We start from the raw sequence: 6,832 nt of genomic DNA, 5'->3' as shown, positions 1-6,832 counted from the left end.
AAGGGAGACATCCACCTTCAAGAAGTTTGTGGTTATTTGTATGTGGGAGAGAATGTCTGCATCCATGCTCATTCCGCACTCTCACTTGGAGCTTGAGGGAACACTCGTGTCAATACACACTTGGGAGCATGCCGTGTGGGTCCGCTAATGACGTCGGTAATTTGCCGACAAGGGTCAGTAACGCTCGGGTGCTTTGTTAGAGCACCGTAGTTAGTCCGTTAGGGGCATGGGTTGGTTCAACAGGCCAAGACTAAGTCGCCGTTTGAGTCTTTATGGCTCTGGGAACCACTTCGGGGGTCACCACTGTGAGAGGTGCTAAAGAAAGAGCAGGAAGACAAGTACTGCTAGTTTATTGATGAAGCGACCCGCTTATAAAGTGGCGTGCAGATGTCGGCGTATACGCAGACGTCAGTCTGTGAAGGCACCGTAGAAAATGGGAGGTTCACCATAGAGAACCCATTGAGCGGGGCCTATACAGTTCTAAGTCAAGACTGATGTGAAGTCCACAAAAAAAGGTCAAACAAAGAGGAAAGAGGACTCATGAAAAGACCTAAAATGGTGCAGAGAGGTAGAAGCACAGGTCCCTGAACTGAGAAAACACAGGTCCCCAAACTGAGAAAACCCTGTCTCAGAAGACGGGTCTTCTGGTTCGTCTCAACTGTAGATAACTGAGCGATCTTGCAAAGCATCGTGCAGCGTCGTGGACATTGCAAACCAACTGCTGACTCTGCAGACTCTTGATAGCTGTGTGGACACTTGGAAAACCCATAGGCTTGACTACACCTTGTACAGACCACAAAATTCTGTGGTACGACAGTCCTCCACAGGCCAGCCACAGACCTTAAACAGAGAAAAAACAAAGCTCATGAGCAGTCACTGAGTGTTGAATGGAGAGTAGACGCCTGGCAAAGGGGACTGGTGCCAACTACTTGGAAGCTGGAGCCAGGCGTTCCATCGGGAACTAGCGCCCAAAAAAGAAGTGATTAAAAATTGTGGAAGGCTTCACAAATTGTGTGTCAACCTTGTGCAGGGGCCATACTAATTTCTCTGCATCGTTCCAATTAGAATATGTACTGCCAAAGCAAGTACAGTACTTCGGACACTGGGCACCCGGAGGGGCTAACTGGGCAATCCATGGAACACTGGACAAACGCTTGGCACCAAAAACAGGCGTCAGCCTAGCAGGCTGAAGACTGGTACTCTGGAAGATGACCATTTCGAATGATGCTCATACTACACATTGAAACACTACGCTTTCATCAAGATGTCTTTCCAGTGGCTGTATGACAATACTGTACCTGGATTACAGGCTCGACTGAGGGACAACTAACCAGGGGCAAAACCCCTAAGACTCCCTTGGACTGCCAGTATGTCTCCACCCAGGAGAAGGGGAGTATGACAGGGGCTTTAGGTCTAGGATCTCTGATGGACTGGACAGCCTACTACACTGCCATGGAGACGCCTTTTCATTGGCTGTCTGTCGATACCTGGGAATATGCAACAGGTTCGACCGAGGGGCAACTACCCGGGGGCAAACCCCCTTGGATTCCCTTGGACTGCCAGTATGTCTTCTCAAATGAGAAGGGGAGTATGACAGGGACTTGAGGTCTTGGATATCCAAAGGGTCGGATAGCAGCCTCCTCTACTAGACCTCCATGAAGACACCTTTTCAGTGGCTGTCTGTCGATACCTGGGAATATGCAACAGGTTCTGCTGTGCAGGCAATTACCTGGGGTAAATCCCACCAGCCTCCCTTGGACATTCAGTATAACTCCTCCCAGGTGAAGGGGAGTATGACAGTGACTTAGGTCAAGGAGAACCGGCGGGCTGGATAATCACCTCCTCCACTGCACAACACTCACTTTGCAAGGTTAATTTTCTGTTAACCCAGACACAAGACTGGCGATGGTGCGGGAAGGAAGCTAGGCAGCCAGGCACGGAAGCAAGTGGATAAACACACGGCTAGTAGGAGGAGAGAAAAATCACAATTTTTAAAGTAAATTGTATTTTTCCTAACTATACAAACCGGAGGTCCTTTACATTAGGATTACTTTCAGGCGTAGGCTGGAAACGGCCGTTGAACTTCAAACAAGGTGGTTAGGCAGTTAACTACTGTCTGGGAGGCAGGAGTACCACCTGCCCAGATGTAAACATTCCAATTTGCCTTTCGGCCCAGGTATCAGATTGAGGGGTGGCATGAGGTGGACATAAAGTGTAAAGGACCTCAGGTTTGTATAGTTAGGAAAAATACAATTTACTTTAAAAATAACAATTTTTAAAGTAAATTGTATTTTTCCTAACTATACAAACCCGAGGTCCTTTACATTAGGGATTACTTTCAGGCGTAGGCTGGAAATGGCCATTGAACTTCAAACAAGGTGGTTAGGCAGTTAACTACTGTCCGGGAGGCAGGAGTACCGCCTGCCCGGATGTAAACATTCCACTTTGCCTTTCAGCCCAGGTATCAGATTGAGGGGTGGCATGAAGTGGGCATAAAGTGTAAAAGGACCTCAGGGTTGTATAGTTAGGAAAAATACAATTTACTTTAAAATTTATTTGTTCCGACACAATATACAAACCCTCGGTCCTTTACATTAGGAGACTTACTGATTGGAGGGAGGAATCTGATTAAGCCCCAATGAACTGACTGGAGTTCACCACCTTGTCTCCCCTTCTTGGTCGTGAGAGCGAGGAAGGGAAAACACTGCCTCTGACAAAAGATCAGGTTGTAAGAAACGCGGGATCAGTTGTCAGACTTCTGGGTCCCTTTGCATGAAAGAGGAAGACGTCAGTTCATGCAAAGTAGGCTAGGAAGAATTTGACGTTGGATGACATAAAGGCAAATACAAGCATTGGGTTTGTCTTATAGTCATGGTCTCCTTCCTCCCCTTGCAAGAGGAAGGAGTGGGGTTGCTTCTATCAACCTGAACGGAAGAAGGAACGGGAGCTCCCGTTATGTGCTTACCTGCATCGACCGCCACATCCAGCTTGTAACGGCACGTTCACTCCCTGCCCATGGGAAGAGAGCCAGGATGGGGAGAAGGAAGAGAGGCCAGTCACTCCACATTCATTCTCCTAATCACAACCGTACAACTTAGGCGAGACGCAACTTGTCCTGTTAGAGGAGCTGGGTAAGCTACACAACTTGTTGAGCAGCCACCACAGGACCCAAGGAAAAAGTGTCCAAGGACTTGTGTGCAACATCCCGGAGGTAGAAGGAGGTGAAGGTAGTCTGCTGGGACCACACTCACGCCTTCAGCATCTGTGATACAGACATATTCTTCCGGAATGCAAGGGATGGACCAATGCTGCGGACTTCGTGAGCTCTAGGACAAAGCATACCGGTGTCGTCTTCTCCTGAAGCTGAGTACGCTCTCCTTATCGTCTGTGGAAAGAGATGGTGTTCTTGGACACTTCTTTCTTGGTCGAGCCAGTACTAACGAAGAGTCGTCGACACTCAGGTCGGAGGTCTCGAGTCCTCTTCAGATAGCACCGCAGCACTCTAACAGGACACAGTAGCATCTCATCTGGTTCATTACCTACAAAGTCCTCTAGGGAGGGGATCGTGAAGGACTCGAACTGTGCGTCAGGGACCGAAGGATTCTGAGTCTTTGCTACGAAATGCGGGACGAAATCAAGCGTAACTAATCCCATCCCCTCGAGTGTTTAACATCAAAGGAAAGTCCGTGAAGCTCGCCAACTCTCTTCGCCAATGCCAGGGCTAGCAGGAAGACGGTCTTGAGGGTCAGATCCCTGTCTTGACGACTCGTAAAGGCTTGTACAGTGCACGAGTCAGGCTCCTCAGGACGAGAGTCACATCCCACGCAGGGGGCCTGAGATCCCTGGGTGGGCAAGACCTTTCGAAGCTTCTCATCAGTAGAGATATTTCTAAAGAGGAGATGTCTACTTCTTTCAGCTGTAAGACTAGGCCGAGTGCAGAGCGGTAGCCTTTCACGGCTGAAACGGAGAGGAGCTTCTCTCGGCGAAGGAAGACGAAGTCTGCGACCTGCTGAACAGAGGCTCCGATCGGAGAGACACCCCTTCGACGACACCAACCACAGAAGACGGACCACTTTCCCTGGTATACCACTGCGGAGGATCGTCTGAGGTATCCTGCCATCTCTGTTGCTGCGCAACGCGAAAAGCCTCTTGCTCGCAAGAGATGGTGGATAACCTCCAGCCATGAAGACACAGGGAATGCACTGCCAGGTGGAACCGCTCTACGTGAGGTTGACGCAGGAGGTTGGGCCAGGGGGGAATCTCTCTCGGCACCTCGGAGAGAAGAGCTAGCAGGTCCGGATACCAAATGGCCTGGGGCCATTTGGGTGCCACCAGAATCATTCTGAGATTCGGGGTGATCATCGCTCGGCTGATCACTCGGCAAATCAGACAGAATGGGGGAAAGGCGTACACATCGAGGTTGTCCCACGGATGCTGGAACACGTCCTCCGCAGCGGCCCATGGGTCCGGCACGACAGAACAGAAGACCTGGAGCTTTCTGTTGTGCCGGATGGCGAACAGATCGATGGCTGGATGCCCCCACAGATCGAACAGCCTTTCTGCTATCTCCTGGTGGAGGGACCACTCGGTCCCTACCATCTGGTTCTGGCAGCTGAGCTTGTCTGCCACGACATTCCTCTTGCCTGAAATGTACCTGGCTGACAGCTCTACCGAGTGAGCCACGGCCCACTCGTGCACCTGCATCGTCAACTGATGACGCTGGTGGGACACCAGGCCCCCCTGCTTGTTGACGTATGCCACTACCGTGGTATTGTCGCTCATCAGTACCATGGAGTGTCCCATCACTCGATCCCGGAACTCTTGGAGGGCCAGAAAGGCCGCCTTGAGTTCCAGGATGTTGATGTGAAGGTGCTCATTGTCTCGGTGCCACACTACCGAAGTCAGCAACTCCTCCAGGTGTGCGCCCCATCCCTCGGTCGATGCGTCCAAGAACAGAAGCATGTCCGGAGGGGGAGTATGCAGGGATACTCCTATCAAGAGGTTCCTGTCGTCTGTCCACCAGTGAAGGTCCTCCCTCACCTCCTCGGAAAGAGGGATGAGGAAGGACTGGGACCAATACTCCTTTAGTTTCCACTGAAGAGACTGCAGGTGAAGACACCCGTGAGGTACTAGATTCTCCAAAGACGACAGGTGACCGATAACGACTTGCCATTGCCAGGCTGGCTGCTCCTGCCATGACAGGAACAGCTGTGCTGCCTGCCTAAACTTGCTGATACGAGAGTCCGAGGGAAAGACTTTCACTGCCACCGTGTCTATCAGCATGCCCAAGTACTTTATTCTCTGCTTGGGTGTGAGATCTGACTTCTCCAGATTTACCACAATCCCTAGATCTCGGCAAAACTCGAGGAGCCGATCCCTGTCCTATAGCAACTGCAAGCGGGAGCTCGCCAGGACTAGCCAGTCGTCGAGATACCTCAGAAGATGTATCCCATGCAAGTGGGCCCCAGCCAACACGAAGGAGAATACTCTTGTGAACACCTGGGGAGCAGTCGAGAGCCCAAACAAAGTGCCCTGAATTGGAAGACCAACTCCCCGAGGACAAAGCGGAGGTACTTGCGAGAGGACGGATGAATGGGTATTTGGAAATACGCATCCTTCAGGTCCACCGTCAGCATGAAGTCGTTCTCCCTGATGGAGGCCAGCACAGTTTGCGCTGTTTCCATCGTGAACCAAGTCTGGCGAATGAAACGGTTCAAGGGAGAGAGGTCTATGACCGGTCTCCATCCCCCTGAGGCTTTCTCTACGAGAAGGACATGGCTGTAAAAGCCTGGAGACTGGTCCGACACGACTTCTACAGCACCCTTGCTCAGCATGGCTTGCACTTCTTGCTGTAGTGCGATGTCCTTCAATGATCCTGGAACATAAGTCTGGAGATGGACCGGAGAGTAGGTGAGGGTAGGCCGAGACTCGAAGGGTAGTAGATATCCCTCCCAAAGGACATCCACTATCCAGGTCTTGGCTCCATGTCGCTGCCAAGTTGCCCAATGGCTCGACGGCACCACCCCACCTTCGGCAGCTTTTGGGGGGGAACGCCGCCCCTAGCGTTTCCTTCTTCTTCTTAACCTTGCCTCCTTTACCGGCTTGGAAAGTGGGCTGAAAAGGGCGGGAGTGACCCCCCCTTCTCGAGGAAGAAGAAGGCTGGGTGTTTCCTCGGGACCCCTTCGAAGACTGGGACTTCTTAGGGGCCGAGGAAGTGCCAGCCTGGCCGCAGTGGAATGCGAAGACCCGGAGGTCTTAGCCACTGCCTGGTGGACAAGCTGGTCGCTGCCATCGGCACGGCGCTTGTCCACCAGCTCTCTGGGGAAGGGAGAGGAGGAACCCAGCAACAGTCCATTCCACTGGGCGATAGCTGACTCAGGACCTACAGACCTGGCGAAGCGAGGGAGAACAACATCCCTTCGCTTCAGCACCAGGTTCGCAGTCTGGTGGGCAAGGTAGGAGATAGCCCTACCCCCCCGACTGGCACAGTCTCCCAAAGGTGGAGTCCTCCCCAGGTACAATAGCGCCTGAGGAAGCAACTACCTACGATACTGTGAAGGACCACAGATCAAGCCAGGAGACTGCTTGGAAGGCCGTCATGGCGGTGGCTCCCAGGGTTGCAGCTTCTTGCTGAGAGAGGGAGATACTACTCTCTGCAGTCAATTGCTGCAACGACAGACCCGGATCCAGACGAGTCAGGTCCTGGTCAACCTGCTTAGTCAGTAACACCCCTTCCACTGGAGTGTAGAAGCGCTTCTGTCGAGGCAGAGGAGGAGGAAGAAGCTTGTCCGAGCGGCTCAAACGAAGCAAATTGTCTTGCCCAGACACAAGA

General features: G+C 52.0%; 1 non-coding gene across 1 annotated transcript; it reads right to left on the bottom strand.

The window, feature by feature from the left end:
- Window positions 1-986: 986 nt before the first annotated feature.
- On the bottom strand, window positions 987-1,089 carry LOC136843063 (U6 spliceosomal RNA). Its single transcript, XR_010854423.1, has one exon. It is a non-coding gene; the product is annotated as a U6 spliceosomal RNA (small nuclear RNA).
- Window positions 1,090-6,832: the final 5,743 nt, after the last annotated feature.

The sequence above is a fragment of the Macrobrachium rosenbergii genome, chromosome 10, assembly GCF_040412425.1.
Source record: "Macrobrachium rosenbergii isolate ZJJX-2024 chromosome 10, ASM4041242v1, whole genome shotgun sequence".
NCBI lineage: Eukaryota > Metazoa > Arthropoda > Malacostraca > Decapoda > Palaemonidae > Macrobrachium > Macrobrachium rosenbergii.
This window is presented reverse-complemented; position numbering and strand designations above follow the sequence as displayed.